At 42.1% G+C, this 23,124-nt stretch overlaps 1 protein-coding gene across 4 annotated transcripts in view; it reads right to left on the bottom strand.

Annotated features, from left to right (window-relative positions):
- Window positions 1-4,705, bottom strand: part of ESR1 (estrogen receptor 1) — a 391,695-nt gene extending 386,990 nt beyond the window's left edge. For all 4 annotated transcript variants that reach the window (XM_081530291.1, XM_081530289.1, XM_081530287.1 and 1 more), the window contains exon 1: window positions 4,566-4,705. The gene's annotated coding sequence lies outside the window, so the exon portion shown is untranslated. The remainder of the gene's footprint in view (window positions 1-4,565) is intronic.
- Window positions 4,706-23,124: the final 18,419 nt, after the last annotated feature.

Below are 23,124 nucleotides of genomic sequence, written 5' to 3'. Positions count from 1 at the left end.
CACCTCCACCACTGCACACACTCTTAGGTCTTTAGAGCACAAATGAACCCACCTTGCATCCTCATTTCATAGCATCACACCAAGGCCACTCTCACTCACGTGGTGACATGTAATTAAATCATTATTTATGCATTCTGCACCTAACACTTATGTTTCATAAAGCTGAAATTTCTACAAAGTTCTTTTACTTACATTATTCAATTTAATCCCCATGAATAGCCATAAAGCTTCTATGAGTCAGATATCATTATTCCCTATTTACAGATGAAGATACTGAGACCCAGAGGGTGTGTGCTCTTATCTCTTATCAGCCTAGATGCTCAGCTTGCTCCTCCAAGGCACGGATCAGTTCAGTTCAGTTCAGTCGCTCAGACTCTTTGCAACCCCATGGACAGCAGCACGCCAGGCCTCCCTGTCCATCACTAACTCTCGGAGTTTACTCAGACTCATGTCCATTGAGTCGGTGATGCCATCCAACCATCTCATCCTCTGTCGTCCCTTTCTCCTCTCGCCTTCAATCTTCCCCAGCATCAGGGTCTTTTCAAATGAGTCAGCTCTTTGCATCAGGTGGCCAAAGTATTGGAGTTTAAGCTTCAACATCAGTCCTTCCAATGAACATTCAGGACTGATTTCCTTTAGGATGAACTGGTTAGATCTCCTGGGCAAGGATCATATGGATCCAAAACTTTAGAGATGAATGTTCTATCACAGAATGGCTGGAAGCATGGGCTTGGGAAACAGAGAAGCTTATCTTCAAGTCTTAGAACTGTCCTTTATAAAGACGCCTACCATTGGGCACGTGACTTAATTTTGCAAAGCCTTGGTGTCCTCATTTGTAAAACTGGAACCATACTGTTGTTTACCATGTGGGGTGGTTGTAAAGATTAAGTATGATCATGCTTATAAAAAGCATGATACAAAATCAGAGCAGCAAATGGGAAATGCTAATATGATTGCTGCTCCTACCACCTCGTAGGCATTAAGTGTTTGTTATAGAGCCAGAGGGCGAAATCATCCCAGGTCTCTGGCATCACATTGAATGAGAAATCAGGGTACAACTGTACACATGTACAGACTCATGCTTTGCCCAACCACCAAACCAAACACTTTTCCTGTCAGCAAAATGAATGGGAAGCATTTGTACCAAGTTTCATTCATACTTGTCTCAGCAAGAATTTGACCATTTTCTTTACTACTCCTCTTATCACAAATGGATAGGGTCACAAAGGAGAAGTCATAATGGAGGGTAGGATGTTAGGGGTTTCTGTACCTTCTCTTGCAATACTTTATGCTCATTACAGATGCAGCAGCATTGCACCCGTGGCAGGCTCAGCCGACGGCTTTTGTTCTTTTTTTTTCTTCAGGTCAAGTTCCCTATTTGGTCCAATGGATGCAAATTCCTAGTGGCTGTGATATTGACCATGAGGTCTAATCATTTATTCCACCAACATTTTCTATCAGGCAGTGTAACTAGGCTTGGAATAAAAATGACTTCATCCTATGGAGTTTCTAACATGTGAAGACCATAAGTGGCTTATTAGCGGTATAATCTCGTTTATTCCACACAATAAAATCCAGGGGCCACTCCTATTATCCCTACTTTGCAGATGAGGAATTTGAGGCCAGAGGTTAAATCATACAACTAGAAAGTGATGGGCATGCTGGCTTGGACTCAGCCATCTCCTGTGGTTTTGAATCAAAACTTGCTGAATATCTGAATCCTCACCAGAGAGGTCTGCTAGGAGAGACCTGAGCAGAAGCAGATGCTTTCCAGCAACATATTTTTAGGGGCAAATGGATGATGCAAGGATCTTCCCAGGTGGCGCTAGCGGTAAAGAATCCACCTGCCAATGCAGGAGATGTAAGAGATGCAGGTTCAATCCCTGGGCCAGGAAGATCCCCTGAGGAAAGGCATGGCAACCTACTCAAATATTCTTGCCTGGAGAATCCCATGGACAGAGGAGCCTGGTGGGCCACAGTCCATAGAGTCTCACAGAGTCAGACACAACTGAAGTGACTTAGCATGCAGGCAGGGATAATGCAAGCCTGTGCATCCTGACTCGATTTCAGAGTGTGAAAGAAAAAAAATTTTACACTCCTTAGAAAGAATCATAAACTCACTGATGTGCAAGGTTTTGTCAGGGTCCAGTGGGAATGATCCAGAGCAAGTCAACTGAATTTGTGCCTAGTAGGCAAGATCACCTTCCTCACCATCACCTTCATCAAAAGCCACCTGCTAAGACTTCCCTGTAGCTCAAACGGTAAAGAATCTTCCTGCAGTGGAGGAGACCAGGGTTCAGTCCCTGCATTGGGAAGATCTTCTGGAGAAGGGTATGGCAATCCACTCCAGTATTCTTGCCTGGAGAATCCATGGACAGAGGAGCCTGGCGGGCTACAGTCCATGGGGTCACAAAGAGTCAGACACGACTGAGCAACTAACACACATACAAGTATCTCCCTCTAAAACTAGTACTTTATTACACTCTGTACAGGGAGCCCCACAGGGGGATTAAGGACAGAGACACAGCCATGATGGACATGAATGGACAGAACCATTTCTCAACCACTATGGGGGAAATTTATGCTATGAATATTTTACAACCAATATGGATGATTTACTCAAAGCTGGGTCACTCTCATTCTTGCCTACTCATCTTTGTAGCCAACCTGCAACCATGAACATGTGCTGTTCTCTGTTTTGGGCAAACTAAAGCCTAAGCACCAGGCCCTGAGGCTCAGCGGTTGTTCTAATCAACTGGACTAAAGGAATATGGACACATACTGAGAGAAGCCACAGAAAACCGCATGAAAATGTTTAGCGGACCTGCAGTGCAAATATTTACATTGTACAGAGGTTGAGAGTTGGTGTTAGCAGAAAGGAAGAGAGTCGATAACTCTAAATCCTAAACTGAATGAAAGATACAGAGTTAATTGAAATGAAAGATAATTGTTTGACTTCGTTCTTGCTGCAAGTTTGAGAACATGAGCTTTACCCCTTTCCTTGACTGTCATTGACATAAAACAAAACAAATATCTCCAAGAGTCTAAGAAAAAATATCCTGCTAGGAAATATGACGCTTACATTCATATTCAAAATTTTTGCTTTTTTTCCCCTCCGTGTTGTTGTCTCTAATGATTATGTTATTTCTATTCCTAATTTCTTTGAAAACTAATACCCTGTACAATGTTATATCTAACCTCTGGAATAGTATAGTCACATGTATTAAAACCTAGTGGGCAATCTTCATAAGATATTAGCAAAATTGGAGCAAACATTTGCTTTGGAGAAATAGGAAAGGATTATATAGAGTAGAGACAAGTTCTGAAGCCTTCATCTCATAAGCATTCATCTAATTTCATTTCTTTTGCCTCTCAGTGTATTTTAAGATAAAATTCAAATACTGCAACCTCATATTCATAAATTCACTTTCAACATTAATATATATACCATATATACATCATAGATGTGAGATAAATATATATATATGTATGTATGTATGTGTGTGTGTATATATATATAATATTCAAAACCAGGTGAATTTCCCAGCAATCTTGTGCATGGAGTTACTTTGCAAGTCTGTTATATCTGGCCCAGAAAGCCAATAAAAATTTGGCCTTTAAACAGAAATCAGTGCCATGATCCCAAGTCCTGATAAAGCTCAATCCTTACATTAAGATTTTTTTAAAAATCATGTTGGCTACTACGGGCATGTCTGGGAGAGCGAAGACTGGTTACCCTCTTAACACAGCACAGAACTTAGAACTTAACGCGCATTTCCTGAAACATGTGGCATGCCTCTAACCAAAATGAAAGTATGCTGCCCTGTCTTCTGTGACTGCCACATCATTATTTAAGTAGCACTCTGTTTGTGGTGGGGGGAGACATTTATGTACACACCAACCCCCTGTAAAAAGTGCCCAGGAGTTTTTTTCACAGGAGAGCAAACTGAGGCAGAAAGACCCAAGAGAACTTGCCCTGAAATCACAGGGCAATTTTAAAGACAGGGAGGCTGACTTTTGGATTGCTAGATGGCGTAGCTTTTCAGAAAACTTGACTGCCTTCAGGAAACAAGTAATGGCTTATTCAGATTGCTTAGTTTCAACTCACAGAAGTTACAGCACCAAAGAGTACGAAAACAGGTAGCGTGTTCATGCTAGCCCGTGATCGGTCCAATTAATACTTTTTGAAATTCTGCCACATTTCGATAATCCAGAACCTCCTAGCTAGAGCTGGATCAAATAAATAGGCGTTATCTGGAGCAAGCAGACAGCCTGTCAGTGCAGTGCTAAGAAAAGGGTAGTCGGGTTGCCCTCTGACTCAGCTGAATATTATTTGAAAAGTGAATTTTCACTGTACCAAGTTTAGACTTAACATTTTAACGTCATACTAATACTTGCCAGCAACTTTGCAAAATATCCCTGGAGCATTAAGAGAAGAATGAACATCTTTTCACAGGAGAGGGAAGCTGTAAAGTTACATCACGTTTGTAAATAGTAGCACATATAACAAAAAGGAAAAAAAAGTATATATATACATATATACTGAGAAGAAGAAATAGGAGTACCTGCTTGAGGAGAAGAATGTCCCTGAAAGACTGTCTTCTTATGCTATAGAAGGGCAAGGGAAAGGAACATTAACCTTTCGAGTCCGTTAAGGAACTTCTGAGCATGGAGCTTTATTTTCAGTTTTGGTGAAATCCGTTCTGAGGCAGTAGACAAGAGGCTGTTATGACCATGAAATTAGGAAACGCAGAAACTCAAAACTAAAGAACTAGCACCACCATTTGACTAGGAGTGGAAAAGTCTTCCATACAAAATAGAGGAGGGGGTGGCCTTTCTTTCTCCACACGAGGCCTGATTCTCACTGTCCTAGCACTTGGGTCAAGACAGACATTTCACAAGGGTATAAGTCATCTGTTAATCTGCCTGAATTTTTTTTTTTTTTCATGAATACCAGCTCACTTTCTCTTCACTACTAATAAAGCTTAAAGTCTAGACAGGCATTTTGGGTTGGAAAAATAATAATCAAGCATTCATTAGGCACATAAATTTTGTTACAGCTCAGAGCAGGAGTGAGGATGCATGTTCAGTGAGCGTTTTGGTAACTTTCTCATTCAGGGTTGGCTCGACAGCTCTGCACTACTGGGCTCTGATCAGTTAGGCTCTTGACTTCAGTGTCCTGCTGAGGTTAGCTTCTCTCTGACTCTGAAGCCGTTCCTCTGCCATCTGATCATCCCATGACCCATCTGGCTTTTCCTCCAGCCATTTAAGAGTTTGAGGGGTGTTTATTTTTTCATTTGCATATGTAATATGTATTTTAAAGGATCTTTTAAAAACACGTTAGATTTTTTTCTACTCAAATCTGAAGGATGTTGGTTTTCTGCAAGTGAGGATGGTGGAGGACAGGTAAGAGGAGGAGTCTGTCTTGCTCCTGGGCCTTCTAGAATCTCCAAGTGCATGTTGACATCTGTAGGGCAACCCATGCATCTCAAAATCAGCTTAGGAAAGAAAATCAAAATTCTCATTGTCCATGTTTTAAAACATTTTGAAAGAAAGGCTCTTAATAGTCATCCTCATGTGGTTCAGAGGTAAAGAATCTGCCTGCCAATGCAGGAGTTCGATCCCTGGATCAGGAAGATCCCCTGGAGAGGGAAATGGAAACCCATTCTGGTATTCTTGCCTGGCAAATCCCATGGACAGAGGAGTCTGGTGGGCTACTATCCATGGGGTCACAAAAAATCAGACATGACTGAATACACACACACATGCACACACAGGATTGACTTCCATCTTCTCTATACTTGCGAGTTAGCCTGTAAAGTAATTTGAATACACAAATAGTCTGAGATTAATTTCCACATAGAGCAGGACAGTTCAGTCCAGTTGCTCAGTCATGTCTGACTCTTTGCAACCCCACGGACTGCGGCACGCCAGGCCTCCTTGTCCATCACCAACTCCCAGAATTTACTCAAACTCATGTCCATTGAGTCGGTGATGCCATCCAACCATCTCATCCTCTGTGGTCCCCTTCTCCTCCCGCCCTCAATCTTTCCCAGCATCAGGGTCTTTTCAAATGAGTCATTTCTTCACGTCAAGTGGCCAAAGTATTGGAGTTTCAGCTTCAGCATCAGCCCTTCCAATGAATATTCAGGACTGATTTCCTTTAGGGTGGACTGGTTGGATCTCCTTGCTGTCCAAGGGACTCTCAAGAGTCTTCTCCAATGCCACAGTTCAAAAGCATCAATTCTTTGACGCTCAGCCTTCTTTATAGTCCAACTCTCACATCCATACATGACTACTGGAAAAAACACAGCTTCGACTAGACAGACCTTTGTCTGCAAAGTAATGTCTCTGCTTTTTAATATGCTGTGTAGGTTGGTCATAGAGCAGAACATAATTTAGCTAATATGTGAAGTATTTCATTTTAACTAAAGAAACAAAATTGCAACAAGATTCACTCACAAAAAGAACCATCATATATATTGATGCATTGTGGCAGTTTTATTAGCTTTTTATCATTTTTATTATGATTTGTGGCAAAAGGTAAATTATTTACTAAAATGTTTTGAACACTTAGAACATTTTGAAAGCAAAACATTTTTTTCTAAATTAATTAAACCTTTCAATTATTTGATATGCCAGAATGCATGAAGTACACTTTTCAAATAATATTTAGCTTCCTGTCAAAATCAGATGTGAACATCAATACAAAGAAGAAAATTATTTAGAGCAATAATTCTCAAAATAAGACATCCAATGAACTCTGAGCTAAAGGTTATAGATTATTTTCTACCCGCTAGAAATATAAATGTATAATATACAATTCAAATAAAATAAAAATTGGATCAATCCTCCTTCAAAGACTATTATTGACATTTATTTGCAGTCCAACATGTGCTTTCTCAACTGGGAAAATAATAGCTTTTGCTATTTTGCCTTCCAAGCATGTACTAGAGGCCAACATTATTCTATGTACTTTCACAACAACTTAATGAGGTAAGTGCTATTGAAAACCCATTTTGCAGATGAGGAAACCATAGGCTACCAAGATTAAGCACCTACCCCAACATTTCACAGCTGGAGTAACAGTTCAAACTCAGGTGGTGTGACTCAATCACCAAAACTTTTAACACTCCACTACAGAATCAAAACCAGCACACAGGATCACACTTTGGGAACACAAATTTTTTAACTTTTTATTCTATATTGGAATATAGCCAATTAACAATATTGCAATAGTTTCAGGTGCACAGCAAAGGGACTCAGCCATGGATATTAATGTATCCATTCCCTCTCAACCTCCCCTTCCAACCAGGCTGCCACACAACATTAAGCAGAGTTCCCTGTACTATACAGTAGGTCTTTGCTGGTTATTTATTTTAACTATAGCAGTGTGTACATGCCCATCCCAAACCCTCTAACTATCCCATCCCCATCCTTCCCCCTGGCAACCATAAAGTCAATCTCTTAAGTGTGTGAATCTGTTCTATTTTGTAAATAAGTTCATTTGTAACATTTCTTTTCAGATTCCACATATAAGGAATGTCATACAATATTTCTCCTTCTCTGCCTGACTTACTTCACTCAGTATGACCATCTCTGGATCCATCCATGTAGGACACAAATGTTTTACATGTATCATTGGAAGGAAAAGTTGGGAAGTTACCCCTGAATGGGTAAGATTATGTTTCTACAGATTGACACAGAAAGAACAGAGTAAGTGAAACAGTGTGAAACAGTGTAATTGAAACAAACAGTGCAAATTTAACCTCATAATTCAAAGAGTAGTATCATACCTTTAAGTCCAATTCGCTCATTTTGTAAATGAAAAATAAAGCCTTTTATTTCATTGAGATCATATCACCCACAATATCTTTATTTTTTAAAAAAATCAACATACACATTCCTTCATGGAGGCATGTTGTTTATTAAGAAGCACAGAACAAGGAAATTCTAGACTCTTTCCAGGTTCCAAGTTGGGTTTTTTTTTTTCTTCAGTACTTTTCTCATTCCAGAAGGGATCACTAACAGCCTGGTCTTCACAAGCAAAGTAAAGCAGAAAATTGATGCAATCTGTCTGGGTCACTCAAGCAAAATTTTGCTGTGTTCTGGCTGATTCGGGTTAAAATAAAACCCAGTTTTTGATTTGGAGTGTTTCTGTCTGATGCCCCAGACGATAGCAGAGTTTGTGACTCAATTACACAGTTAATTGCCCAAATTCTTTGTCCTTATTAGCAAAGATGTTTCCTCAAGGCACTGCTTTAAGTAAGATTTCATCACATTTATGAAGGCAGCTCTGCAGTTTTTTTGCCTTATGAAAGCAATCACAATTGAAACTCTGCTTGCCTTGAGATACCAGTTAGTGCCCAAGCACCCACTCACTCATCTCTCTCAGGAAAATTGCCCGGCGCTCAGCTCCTGTTGTCTAGACAACCAAGTTACATCCATAGGACCCTCATTCCCCACCTCAGATCAGAGCTAATTGGATAGGCATCTAACCCAGACAGGCAGGGACCAAGGACATGCCTAATATGAAAGGATGAATGTAACCAATCACGTTCAAGCTCTCAGGAGTGTGAATTTTGGAAACCTAGACTAAGCTATTGAGACACACAGGGAAGAAGAATGTCTTGGGGTAGACTGGAGGCCATCATAAGCAAAGGCTTTTAGCAAAGGAAGTTACGTGAAGACAGAGAATGGCCAAGATCAACATGGGTCTATGGACCCATGAGCACATGGCAGGATATGACTATGATAGCTGTGCTGGTCACTGGGCAGTTGTCAAGTCACACAAGTCTCCCATAACCCTATTACAAGGTATTTAAGGGAGACTCGGTTCCTTGCCATCAAAAGCTGTAACTAAAACACTCATCCTGGATCACAAGTGTTAGCTTGTAGCAGAAGTCACAGTACACAGCAGTCCTGTTTTCAACATGATAGCACCAATATCTGGTGACTCTTCCCAGAGTTAGTTACTCCAATTGAAACTCTCTAGTTGAAGCTTACAGGGACAAAGATAGTCTCTTTCTTAAAAAAAAGAATAAAAGGACTAACTTCCTTCAGATAACAAAGATGTTGGGCAGAAAATACCTATGCTAAAAGATAGCAAATTCAATTAAACCTTACACTTCAACTATAGAAAGGCCTTTAAAACCTCCCTTCATAAATCACATGCCTCTTCTTTATATAGAAAAAGACATATAGCAAGACACGAACATCCCATATGAAGAAATAATTATTGTAACAACTTTTGCTAGGAGAATCAATGGGTTTTCACACTGATAAGGGTGACAAAGGAAATAACGTCTGAAGAATACCATGATTGAAAGTGGAAAAGCTCTGGTGGTCTAGGTTAAGAATCTGCCTCCGAAGGCAGGGGACACAGATTCGATCCCCGGTTTGGGAAGATCCCACATGCCTCAGAGCAACTTAGCCCATGTGCTGCAACTACTGAGCCCATATTCTGAATTACTAAGCCCACACTCCACAACTACTGAAGCCTGCATGCCCTAGAGTCTTGCACCCAAACAAGAGAAGCCACTGTAATGGGAAGCATGCACACCCCAATTAGAGAGTAGTCCCTGCTCTCTGCAGCTAGAGAAAGTCTTCACCCAGCAACAAAGACTCGACGCAGCCAAAAATAAATAAATCTTTAAATCTTTAAAAGTAAATAAAAAATAAAGTGGCAAAGCTAGTCACTCTGCTGAGCGAAGAAAATCTGTGATCCTCCTCATTCAGACGAGACCCTGCACTTCCCCTCTTCTCCCCAAACACCAGTCCCTAACCACTGCCCAACTCCATCCATCTCAGTTGCTGGATACAAATATACACTCTTCTACTTGGTGGGAAGCAAGTTCTGAACCAGGATTTGGAGATGGCGGGCCCTTCCAGAAGTTGATTTTCATGGACTATTAGGAGAACTTCTGCGGGGAGGAAAGAACTCCATAAATGTCACCCAAGGCCAAGGAGCCAGTGTCAGAGAAAAACAATTTTTTAAATACAGCACAGATTTTTGTCACTACTTTTGTCAACTTCAGGGGAAGAAGAGTGGAAGACAAACAGAACAAGGGGAAGCCTTGATTCCTAAACCAGATGACCATCAGGAGTGAGCAGCTCTCCCAAACTAAGGATCCGGGCCACTTAGCGGCAAACGAACCCTGCCCTCCTTGGCACCTCTGGCAGACAGGGGTGGCTTTAGCAGGCTTGCAGTGATTCTCAACATCTGGGACAAATTCAGCAGCATCTGCTTGCTCACCTGGGGACATGGGAAGGAAGAATTGGAAAGGCCTTCAGGTTGTAAAAAAAAAAAAAGAGGTGATGGAGTGCAGAGTGAGACGGTATTGCTTTGTTACTGTTTTCATCGCACTTTCTTTCCTGGGCTGGTTTATTCTAGCGAACTGTGGACGACAAGAACTTCAGACTCTTGCCTCCCAAATACCCCTAGCCTCCCTCCCTTCTGTTTCCTTCTCCATGCTACTACTCAAGACTTCTTCCACTCTGAGCTGGACAACTGCAGTAGCAGCCTATCTCGTCTGACTGCCTCCAGCCTCTCCTATTTCTAATCCATCTAACACTCCTTCACCAGATTACCTTCCTCACTAACCAACACCCTCATACAAATTAAGTTGCAAATCACTCACCATCTCCCTGATACTCCAGTGCCAGCCCACCTCTCCAGACTCAAACTCTGATCAGGTAGCTTCATTCCCTGCTCCCAGGGAATGACCTCCTCCCCATCTGGGTTAGCTATGATCCTCATCACATCTTCAAAGTTCATCTCAAAGGGCACCTTCTCCATGGAGCCCTTCCTGACTGCCCACCGTTGCCCTGTTCTCACCCACCTCTGCATCTCCCCTGTGTATTTCCTGCACTTCCCCCTCCAGGAACAAGTCCAGAGGAAGCACCTCCTGTGTGCCAGGCAAGGATGGATAGACAGAGCCTTGAGCAGTTTGTGTCTGGAAGGAACAGACACTTCAACAGATGAATTATAAGACAACATGATAACTGATGCATCGGAACTGAAATACACTCTTACTGAACACTAGATAACACTCTTAGGGAAATTAAATTCAGTCTGGTCCTGAGCTACTTGTGTGTCTCCCACACCTCCTACCACCACTTGATTTCAGTCAATTGCAGGTCCTTGCCTGGAGAATCCCAGGGACAGGGGAGCCTGGTGGGCTGCTGTCTATGGGGTTGCACAGAGTTGGACACAACTGAAGCAACTTAGCAGCAGCGGCAACAGCAGGTTACCTGGAAATTTGTCTTCTCCACCTAGATCCATGGCAGTAATTCACACAGTGCCAGACACATTTTTATTTTCATTCAAGTGAATTTCAACTAGAGTCGAAGAGACAGAGAGGTCTGTTTATGCTCATTTCCCCAACTCTCCATCATCCCCAGCGGCCTGGGAGACCTACCCTCACCTTGTTCTCCAAGCAGCAGAAACCATACAACTTAACCATGCACAGGGGAACCAGGTAGTCTACCCCCAAGGGCTCAAGTAGTCTCAATCCTTGTTGGGGTTTGGAAAGCTTCCTCTACAATATAAAAGCCTGTACTGGAAACTATTTTCCCTCAAGGCCTAATACCTTTAAGGTCTTTGAAATAAGGACAGGAAGCAAAAAATAAAACATAGAAACCAATGAACAAAACTACATAATTACATCAGAGGTAAGACATAACATATTTAAATTACCTAGTTTTGGCATTAAGTAAAATGAGAGGATAATAGACAACAATAACACAATATTTAGATTACTAGGTCACTGTAAGTGTGAAATGTGCTTAAAATGGATACTAATATGAATATAATTGTGTTGCCATCAGTTGGACAATGAATGTGCTTAATCATTTTCTCCACAATCAAATTTTGTTTGATTGTTAGATATCAAATTTTTCTCTTATAAAATCATCTAGCCTTTTCTAGTTTGCTTACTCCACTTTTCAAAGCAAAGATCCACATGGATGGTTCCGGGGAACTTGGAATCTTCTGAAATCATAGCCAACCTTTTGGCTACATCAACACATGTTGATGAGAGTCTAGAGAGTCTAGAATCCAGAGATTCTAGAGAGTCTAGAAATTTTCATATGATTCTTTCCCTGCTCAAGGTTATGTGGCAGCCTGGATGGGAGAGGAGTTCCAGGGAGAATGGATTCATGTCCATGTATGGCTGAGTTCCTTTGCTGTTCACCTGAAACTATCACAACATTGTTAATCAGCTATATCCCAATACAACATAAAAAGTTTTAAAAAAAAAGGAAAACAGAAACTTCAAGTGATTCTTTATGAAGCCTAACAAGATTAAGAACTACTAAAGGCATGGACTTATCATTGTAAATTGTAACATGTTGTCACATATACTGTTATGTTTCCTTGAAATGTTTAACATTGCCGGTAAGATTACTTTTCTTTTCAAAACTAACGCCTTTTACCAAACTAGTAAAGTTTTATAGTTTGTACCTTTCTTCTAAACTAAATAGAAAGAGTCACTTCTCACTGTTTAACAATTTACTTGTAAAGGTCCAAAGAGATCTTGATTTTTAAAACCTTGGATCCATCCCGGTAATTACCAAGAAGTAGCACAGAGCCGCTCCTGGCATTCAGAATAAACCCTGGGAGATCAAGGTTGAATAATAACCTAGCAGGTAAATAGTTTTCCTATAAAGGCGGGACAGAAAATTGCTATGCATGTGAGGGTTTGTAACTGGGTTTTTAATCTTTCCTTTTTTTTCTGTGCCTTTTGTGGTGTTTCTTAGGAGATGTGTGTGAGGAGCGACGGTAGATTTCCAGCTACAAACACCGCCCGGCACCTCACGGGGAGCCCATCTTTCAGAGTCACCACAGGAGGGTCTTTGTTTATTGAAACATTTAAAAGGTGTTTTGGTGGAATTCCCACTCCAAGGAGGAGCCCGGGAGGGAGAACCGGCCCCCACCAAGCTGTGGGTCACCACTAAACCAGCCGAAGCTGCGGAGCCCTCAGACGCTCTCAGCAGAGGAAGCTGCCCGTCCCAAAGAGTTTGTGTCCTATTTATTCAGGCAAAGAGAGGATATTCATTTCAACCAGTGAGGGAAATGTTAGGTTATGTAACCCTGGGGATGAAGAAAATGAGGCTTTTTTTTTTTTCTTTTTCCTGGAGCAAAGTGTTGCGAAATAGTCCAGAAACAGCCTTCAGTTTCCACGGTCACTCCTGCCCCCCAGAAGCTTCTATATCACAAGATCAACAGTCAGAGCCCTGGGCTCTGGGGTTAAGGCTAGGGTTAGGGGAAGCCAGAGGAGAACTGGTGAACCCAGGACCCTCCCCCTATCTACGGCTGCCCCCTCCCCCGTCAGAGCTCATCAGGCCCGTGGGAACCTCTGACCACACGCCTTCAGCAGTCATTCCAGAACAACCACGGTCCAATCATCCGGAAGCATTTTTCCCACCTTCTCATACCCTGACGCAACCTTAGAAAGAATCATTATTTATGGGTCTGCTGCACAGAGTCAGTCTGGAGTATCATTAAGAATTATTAAAAGGGATGCGTAAGTAAGCCTGAGGTTGACCAACGTACCAAAACTCCAGGCTGGTGAGGGCCAAGATGGTTTGCAGAAGGAAAAAGTAAGAATGTGAGCCCAAGTGAGGTGTCAGCTGGAAGATGGGTCCGGAGAGGAAGGGACAGAGGGAGTGAGTGAGGGGGACCCCTGCTGGCTGATGGAGTGGAGGACAAGGAAGTGACCAGCATCCGACCCAGGCAGTTGGCAGAGCCCCAGGTGGGCAGAACAGGTGCGCAGTCACACAATAGGGCGTGGAGCCTCAGGTTACCCAGGACGTGGGAAGCTCCTCCCCTGGGGAGACTAGGGAAGAAGGCCAAGACTCAGCCACAAAGCATGGTAAAGCTAGTCATTTGGGCAGAATTTGAGAAATTAGTTAGGAAACCCATGCATTTTTTTTTTTTCCATCTAATAATTATTTACTGAGCACCTGTAACATGCTGGGTATTGTTCTAGGTGTTGGGAACATAGTATTTAGTAAACAAAATAGATCAAAATCCCTGACCTCATGGAGTTTATGTTCTAGTGGAGAAAGAAGAAGAGGCAAACAATAAACCAAAAAATAAAAATGTGTGTGTGTGTGCTGTCACTGCAGTCGTGTCCAAGTCTGTGCGACCCTATGGACTGTAGCTGGCCAGGCTCCTCTGTCCATGGGATTCTGCAGGCAAGAATCCTGGAGTGGGTTGCCCTGCCCTTCTCCAATAAGCAAAATATATGTGTGTTTAGTCGCTCAGTCATGTCCAACTCTTTGTGAACTTGTAGACTGTAGCCCCTCAAGCTCCTCTGTCCAGGCAAGAATAATGGAGTGGGTTGCCATTCCCTTCTCCAGGGGAATCTTTCTGACCCAGGGATCAAACCCACATCTCCTTCATTGGAAGGTGGATTCTTTACCACTGAGCCACCTGGGAAGCCCAATAAAGAAAACAGAGTAGGTCAAACACTGCCAAGTGTAAAAGTAAAGATTAAGCAGAGAGTGGGGACAAGCAGTGTAAGAGCAAGGTTGACCTTTAAGCATGGCAATCAGACAGATGACCTTTGAGATGACACTAAGCAACCACCCAAAGACGGTGAGGGATGAGCATCTTGAGTCTGCCACAGACGGAGCAGTAGCAAGTGCAAGGTCAGGAGTGTCCCAGTCATGTCTGGGGAACAGAGTGGAGCTAGAGGGGCTCAGTTGGTGCCCACAGGGGTAGGAGGAGGAGGAGAGGTGGGAGGGGGCACAGGAGCTCCACGTTGTAAAGGACCATCCAAAGGGGACTGGCTTCCTCTGGAGATCTTTGGGCAGAAGTGACACGATCTGACTCCAGTTTTTAAAGGCCCTACTGTACCTGATTAGTATAGATCTGTGGCGGGGCAGGAGAAGACAGGAAGCACTGGAACCAGGGAGGAGGCCACCCCCAGAGTCCAAGTGAGAAGGCAGAGTGCTTCCATCAGGGCAGTGGTGGTAAGTGGGCCAAGTAGTTACATTCTGGGTGAACTTGAAAGGTCCAACATGTTTGCTGATACATATGATGTCCAAGGAGTGAGAGAAAGAAAGGAGACCAGAACGACCCCAAAGCTTTGGTCTCCAGAACCCTAGTATGGAGCAGCCATTTACTCAGACAAGGAAGACCTGGGTAAGCCCAGGTTGAGGGGAAGAGAGGGCTCTAGAGTCCAGTTTTAGACATGTTAAGTTTGAGATGCCAACTTAGACAGGCAATCCTTGGAAGAAAAGCTATGACAAACCTAGACAGCCTATTAAAAAGCAGAGACATCACTTTTGCAGACAAAGGTCCGAATAGTCAAGGCTATGGTTTTTCCAGCAGTCACATCTGGATGTGAGAGTTGGACCATAAAGAAAGCTGAGCGCTAAAGAACTGATGCTTTCAAACCATGGTGCTGGATAAGATTCTTGAGAGTCCCTTGGACAGCAAGGAGCTCAAACCAGTCAATCCTAAACGAAATCAGTCATGAATGTTCATTGGAAGGACTGATGTTGAAGCTGAAACTCCAATATTTTGGCCACCTGATGAAAAGAACTGACTCACTGGAAAAGACCCTGATGTTGGAAAAGATTGAAGGCAGGAGGAGAAGGGGACGACAGAGGATGAAATGGTTGGGTGGCGTCACTGACTCAATGGACATGAGTTTGAGCAAACTCCAGGAAATAGTGAAGTACAGGGAAGCCTGGCGTGCTGCAGTTCATGGGCTCATAAAGAGTCAGACACGACTTAGCGACTGAACAACAAAAACAACAAATGGATATGTTGACGATTGAGGTCAATAGAAAGTGCTTGGATGAAAATATAAATAGGGGGCCCATTAGTGCACAGATGGTATTTAAGACTTTTTGAACACAGTGACTCGTTTGGTGACAGTGGACCCCGGCATCTCTTCTCTTTCATTCAGCTTCCCAGAGTCCCAGCCTCCCTGGTCTCAGTTGTCTATAATCTCCCTGTTATGTCTTCAGCTGAGTTTGCTTTCCTTGCTCCTGGCTGTTACCTCCCTCTTCATCCTAACTGTATTTATTTGCTTTTCATGAACCCCATGCCCTCAGAGGGCTCTTCTTTAGATGTAACAGGCCAGCAGATATAAACTAAATTAATAGGTCTAAATGTCTGGAAATTACCTTTCAAGCTAATGTGAATTCTTTTTAATAGGGAACTTTAGGCCAACGTCCCATTTGGGACATGCGTCATCCTTTGAATTGCATAGGGGAAGACAGCTGGCTCCAAGGATGAAGGTACTGCCCTTGAGACACAAAACAGACATTTCATCCACTCTCAAAAACAATCTTTCTGCAACTAGATCAGGACCTTTGAAATATATGTATATTTCCACTGCAGTTTAAGTAAAGGCAATCCATACGATTTTATACTATTTCATTCAGCATTTTCATAGCATCCTAAATGCTCCAGAAATTCAAATGGAGAAAAGCTTATTATTTTGAAAGCTGGAAAGAACCAGATAGCTTGGGAACAGTGCCAGAAGAAGAGACTTATTGAGAGTTGGAAAAAAAAATCACAAATGTGTGTCGGCCCAGACAGGTGTCTGGTACTCGGCTGATATGCTTTGCCTGGAGACACTTCTAAGAAGCGTTTTTCCATTGGTTACTAGTAGTTTGCAAACCTGACTGTCAACTAAGGAGTCTTTACAAATGTCTATGCCTAAACCACACCCTCAGATGTTCTCATTTCTGAGAAAAACCAGAGCATCATTTTTTTTTTTAAATCTCCAGGTAAATTCAATATGCTGCAAGAGTATCAAACCCCTTTGCTGTTCAGTAGCTAAATCGTGTCCAATTCTTTGCAACCCCATGGATTGCAGCATGCTAGGCTTCCCTGTCCTCCACCATCTCCCAGAGCTTGCTCAAACTCGTGTGCACTGAGTCAGTGATGCCATCCAGCTATCTCATCCTCAGTTGCCCCCTTCTCGTCCTGCCCTCAATCTTTCCCAGCATGAGGGTCTTTTCCAATGAGTCAGTTCTTCACATCAGGTAGACAAAGGATTGGAGCTTCAGTTTCAATCCTTCCAATGAATATTCAGGGTTGATTTCCTTTAGGATTGATTCCTCTGGGTTGGATTAATCTTTTGTCACCATTTCTATAAATCTGTCCCAATCGAGGCCACCCCTGTGTCTCATACACATACAATCAAACCAGACCATGACATCGCCATTTCCTGCCACTACTATTTTTATACATTTACTTCCTGTTTCTTTCATTACATTGGCTTTAACCTATTTTTTATTATTTTTTTACAAGTTTGCTATGTTGAACAGTACTGCTTAAGCGAACGTGTGAACTTTCACTAGTTGAAAAGAATAACTGCTGGAAAACTGTTCCAATGCCTGAAAAAAGAAAACTAAAACAATACAATATTCCAAGTTTATGCCAAGACTTCCTCCCTTTGCAAACTATGCTGCAGAAATTACATGGCGCACCCCGTTCCCAGAGCAATTCTCTTATTGACAATGTGGGTAAGGAAGTAAACAAAAAAAGCCATGCTCATTTCAAGCCACTGAGAAACACAGGCCAAAAGAAAAATAAAATCAATCAATCCTTGCCAAGTGGAAAAGAACAAACCAGCAGGGACTGAAGTTCTACATTCAGCTTTTAAAAGAGTATTTCGAACAATAGAGAACAAATACTGGGTAATCACTCCAAAGATTTACAAATGAGACAGAACAATGCAAACCCAGTGGATCCCATGGTGTGTGTGTTTACTCTCCAGGGAAAAGCTGGACACCCTGAAGTTCATTAATGGAGTGCTCCTCGTGTCTGTACCCATTCACAGCAGACTCTCAGAGAAGGACTGGACTGTCAGTAATTGTTCTTATTCTTTAAAACAACTTTTGGAAACACTGTCAGCAAGCACTCAAATTCCCATTTTACAGGAAGTTAAGACAAAGGCAGGATCCGATCAATCTGAGTGGCAGTTAAGCTGCCTCCGGCACAGTTAAGAATGGGAGGCGCCCATTTCTGATGACTTCTTGGTGTCATCACACACAAAAAATTTCCATCTGTTTTCCCAAGAAAATCAGTGCCTATCATTTCACGTTCTCACTCAAATGTTCCTGTTTTTCCAGGAGCTCTTTCCTGTACTCTCCCCTGCTCTTTCTCCAGACTGTGTCTCCAATTCCAAACTCCATCTCCATTTCCCAACCACCTTTCGTGGTTCAAAGTCTGTTATAATTAGCTCTAAGGGACGATCCAAAAGGCTTTTCTTCTGCTAGGGTTTTGGTGAATAGATGTGTCTTGAGATAAGCAGCCATCTGCTAGGACTTAGTAATATTCTTTACTGACTAGCGGTTGCCCTGGAGAGGCAGCCTCCCTGAGGGGTCGATGCAGAGAGGGTGCAGATAAGGGGTCTCCAGAATGCCTTCCCACGAGGAGTGCTAAATGCAGTGTGCGAGGGTGCCAAGTCAGGGAAAGGAATGGCTTGTGTGTGTGTTGGCTTCAATGCATGTGTTGGCTCTGTTAATTATCGCCATTTGAAGATAATTATGACAAGACCACACAGGGAGAGCATGATGTTTCAAGTAGAGTAGACCATTAAGTAAACAGGAGTATGGAACTCTGTTTCCTGGGTGGTTGTGAAAAATCTTCCAAAAGATGGACAGAAGGATGCCAAGAGCTTCCGTTCTCTGGAGTAACCAAAACGAAAATCCTACGCAAAATGCACTGCCACTCTCTGATCACTCCCAAATCGCCCCATATGCATTCAACATACTTTAACTTTTGTTAAGAAGACAAAAACTTTAATTACCATTTCAGCTCCAGAAAGGTAGTGGCTGGTGCCTCCATATCTCAGTCCATGAAGAGCCACTGCCCTTGAAAGACCAGGCAGGACCAAGCAGGGACCTGTGCTGAGAAGGTGCTGGAAGCACCGTGGGGGAGCAGGCTGGCTTCCGGGTGGCACCTACTGTCTACCCGCCCGCTCTCACCCTCTTATTTCTCCTGCTCCCGTGGCTTTCACCACCCAGCTCTCAACTTACATCAGTCCTATTTCTATCCCTATTTCCCTGAATTCTGACCTCTGTGGCATTTCTAATTCTCTTGCTTTCCTCCCTTCCTCTTGAAAGTGAAAGTGAAGTCGCTCAGTTGTGTCCGACTCTTTGGGACCCCATGGACTGTCGCCCACTGAGGCTCCTCAGTCCATGGAATTTTCCAGGCAAGAGGACTGGAGTGGGTTGCCATTTCCTTCTCCAGGGATCTTCCCGACTCAGGGATTGAACCCGGGTCTCCTGCATTGCGGGCAGATGCTTTACCGTCTGAGCCACCAAAACTTTGATTCTGTGTTCTAACCCTTTGCCACCTCCACCTGTGATTTGGGCTTCTGGACCTCACCCAGCTCTCTGCTGCCCCCTTCTGGTCCACAGCAGAATACGCAGATGGTAATCTGACAAACTGGCCCTTAAATCCAACACAGGCTTCATCTGGTTTCTGACACCCACTCGAAATTTTTTCATTTTATTTCTCCATAACCTGACTTAATGTATGGGCTCCAAGAAGTTCGCTCAGTCATGTCTGACTCTGGTGACCCCATGGACTGTAGCCAGCCAGGCTCCTCTGTCCATGGAATTCTCCAGGCAAGAATAATGGAGTGGGTAGCCATTGCCTTCTCCAGGGGATCTTCTTGACTCAGGGATCGAACCCAGGTCTCCTGCATTGCAGGCAGATACTTTACGATCTGAGCTACCAGTGAATCACATATTTAATGGACAAGTTATGTTAAATGAGTAACTGAGCCACTTTAGGGGAAGTGTTCTATTTTTTAAAGAAACTGCTGAATGGTAGTAGCATGGTGAACACTCTGAAAAGACCAGCTTAAAATGATGACTTTTTAAAAAATCATGAGGACACACTGTATAAAATGGAGAGTAATTCCAAAAAGTGACATTTATGTAACATTGGGTTTTTCTTTCCTTGTACTTCAAATTTCCTGTGATAGTAATAAATAGGGTGGGAAGAAGAAAGAAAAGGAGGAGGAAGAAAGACTCTTGGTTTGTGAAGCAGCTCAGAAACTTGTTAGAATAACTTTCAGCATCTGAAGCCACTGAGTTAACCATGCCGCTATTCACAACCAAAGGAACAGCGGGAGCATAAACACCCGTTCACCAGCACGTGGCTGGAGTCGTGTACACAATAGACTTCCAACAAGTGTTTGTTGAATAGATCAATGAACTCATACGTAATTAGCAGCACTTTGTAATCCATACCTTCACTTAGTAAACTCTATTTGTTAATTTATATAGAAATGACAGTCCTGGAAATGACAGGACTGCTTGCCATATGCACAAATGCACAGTCGTTATATGCACCATGCTCCTTCATTTTATGGCCTTAGTTACTCCTACTTTCACATTCTACATTACTAGCCAAAAATGGGCCTAGGGCTTAAAAGCTTTTGCACAGAGAAGGATACCATCAATAAAATGGAAAGAAAATCTACTGAATGGGAGAAAATATTTGAAAATGATATGACTGAATATTCATTGGAAGGACTGATGCTGAAGCTGAAGCTCCAATACTTAAGCCACCTGATGCAAAGAGCTAACTAACTGGAAAAGATCCTGATGCTGGGAAAGATTGAGGCGGGAGGGGCAGGGGATGGCAGGGGATGACAGAGGATGAAATGGTTGGATGGCACCACAGACTCAATGGACATGAGTTTGAGCAAACTCCACGAGATGGTGAAGGACAGGGAAGACTGGCATGCTGCAGTCCATGGGGTTGAAAAGAGTCGGACACAACTGAGTGAGTGAACAACAATGATGACTGATAAAGGGTGAATATCCAACATATATAAGCAGTTTATACAACTCAACAAACAAATCAAACAATTCAATTAAAACATGGGTAGAAGACCCGAAGAGACATTTTTCCAGAGAGGAAATACAGGTGGCCAACAGGCACATGAAAAGATTCCCAACATCATTTACCATCAGGGAAATGCAAATCAAAACCATTATGAGATATCACCTCACACCTGTCAGAATGATTATCATCAAAAAGAATACAATTAACAGATGTTGGCAAGAATGTAGAGAAAAGGGAACCGTCTTACATTGTTGATGAGAATGTAAATTGGCACAGCCACTGTGGAAAACAATATGGAGGTTTCTCAAAAAGATAAAACTAGAATCACAATATGACCCATCTGTTTCCCTCCTGAAATAAAACAAGAACACTAATTTGAAAATATATGTGTACCCCAATGTTCAAAGCAGTATTATTTACAACTGTCAAGATATGGAAGCAACCTAAGCATTCATCAACAGATGAATGGATAAAGAAGACAATGGAATACTACTGAGCCATGAAAAGAACAAAATTTTGCCATTTATGACAACATGGACAGACTTAGAGGTTATTATGTTATGTGAAATAAACCAGGCAGAGAAAGACCAATACTGTATGACTGTACTTACACATGGAATATAAAAAATACAACAAACTAGTCTACATAACATGAAAGAAACAGACTCACAGATACAGAGAGAGAACACTAGTGGTAACTAGTGAGAAGAAGGAAGAGGGGAGGGGAAATATAGGGGTAAGGGATTAAGAGGTACAAATTATTATGTATAAAATAAGTTCAAGGAAATATTGTGCAACATGGAGAATATAGTCAATATTTTATAATAACTATAAGTGGAAAGTGAAAGTCACTCAGTCATGTCCGACTCTTTGTGACGCCATGGACTATACAGTCTGTGGACTTCTCCAGGCCAGAATACTGGAGTGGGTAGCCTTTCCCTTCTCCAGGGCATCTTCCCAACCCAGGGATCGAACTCAGGTCTCCTGCATTGCAGGTGGATTCTTTACCAGTTGAGCCACAAGGGAAGCCTGACAATACTGGAGTGGGTAGCCTTTCCCTTCTCCAGGGAATCTTCCCAACACAGGAATTGAACTGGGGTCTCCTGCATTGCAGGTGGATTCTTTATCAACTGAGCTATCAGAGAAGCCCTATTATAAATGGAGTATAACCTTTAAATTTGTGAACCACTATATTGTATACCTTTAATTTATGTGATGTTATACATTAACTCTATACTTCAATTATAAAAAAGGGGCCTAGGAATAGGAAAAGTATTTATTTTTATAAATCACCAAAGCATTTCAAAGATAGTGGTCTTAGAAGACAGTGGCTCAGAAGATAGTGATCTAAAAATACATGCCTACATTTCCTGTTCTTTAGAAAGCAGGTATTTCTCAATGGAAGTCTAATGCAGTCTTACTAATATTGCCTTTGGCAGGTCCTTGCACCAGTGTCTGGAAGGTATTTAGTGGGGCTGGTAAGTCTGATGATCTTAGATAAGAATAGAACTGCAACTTAGGTTCAGTAGAAAATTATTCATTATCTTTCGTAACAGAGAAAAGCCATTTGGCTTTAATTAACATTCAAATTAAGCACATTAGTGATAGACAGGTCTTTTAAATGGCGAAAAGTAACATGAAATTTTTTATAGTTTATTTTGATAGGACTCAAGATTGAGTCTGTATGTCATAGGAAGATAAACCGAAAGGGCCGGTACAATATGATGGGAGCAGAGCTGCCCATGCTAGTTTGAGAAAGAGCAATGTTAACACCATGGCATTTTAATTATTTATGGGAAAACTGACCAAAAAAGATAGAGATTTTATGTAATATAAATGGTATACTTTTATAAAGGATGTATAACAATCAGTAGCATGAAGGGCTCAAACAATGTAATCGCTATATACATAAAGCAAAAGTTCTTTAGAAGTTGTAAGAATTTGATTAAAATGCAGTTATAGTGGGAGATGTTAATAGATCTCTAGTAGGAGAAAATCAGTGTTACATTCAATTATCTACATTTGATGGTAATATAGAGACCCCGAGATTCAACTACAGAATATTTTCCCATCAACCATTTATAAAACTTAATTATGAACTTAGGCACAAAGAATGTGCTAAAAACAATTTTTCAGAGAAAGTATAGGTCTATAGGACAAATAATCTGATAATAATCCAATAAAATTGGAATAAAAACAAGAAAGTTTTTACTTGAAAATTAAGATATAGAAGGGCTTCCCTTGTGGCTCAGCTGGCAAAGAATTCACCCACAATGCAGGAGACCTGA

The sequence above is a fragment of the Giraffa tippelskirchi genome, chromosome 9, assembly GCF_054371585.1.
Source record: "Giraffa tippelskirchi isolate mGirTip1 chromosome 9, T2T-mGirTip1v1.2.pri, whole genome shotgun sequence".
In the NCBI taxonomy this organism is placed as follows: Eukaryota; Metazoa; Chordata; class Mammalia; order Artiodactyla; family Giraffidae; genus Giraffa; species Giraffa tippelskirchi.
This window is presented reverse-complemented; position numbering and strand designations above follow the sequence as displayed.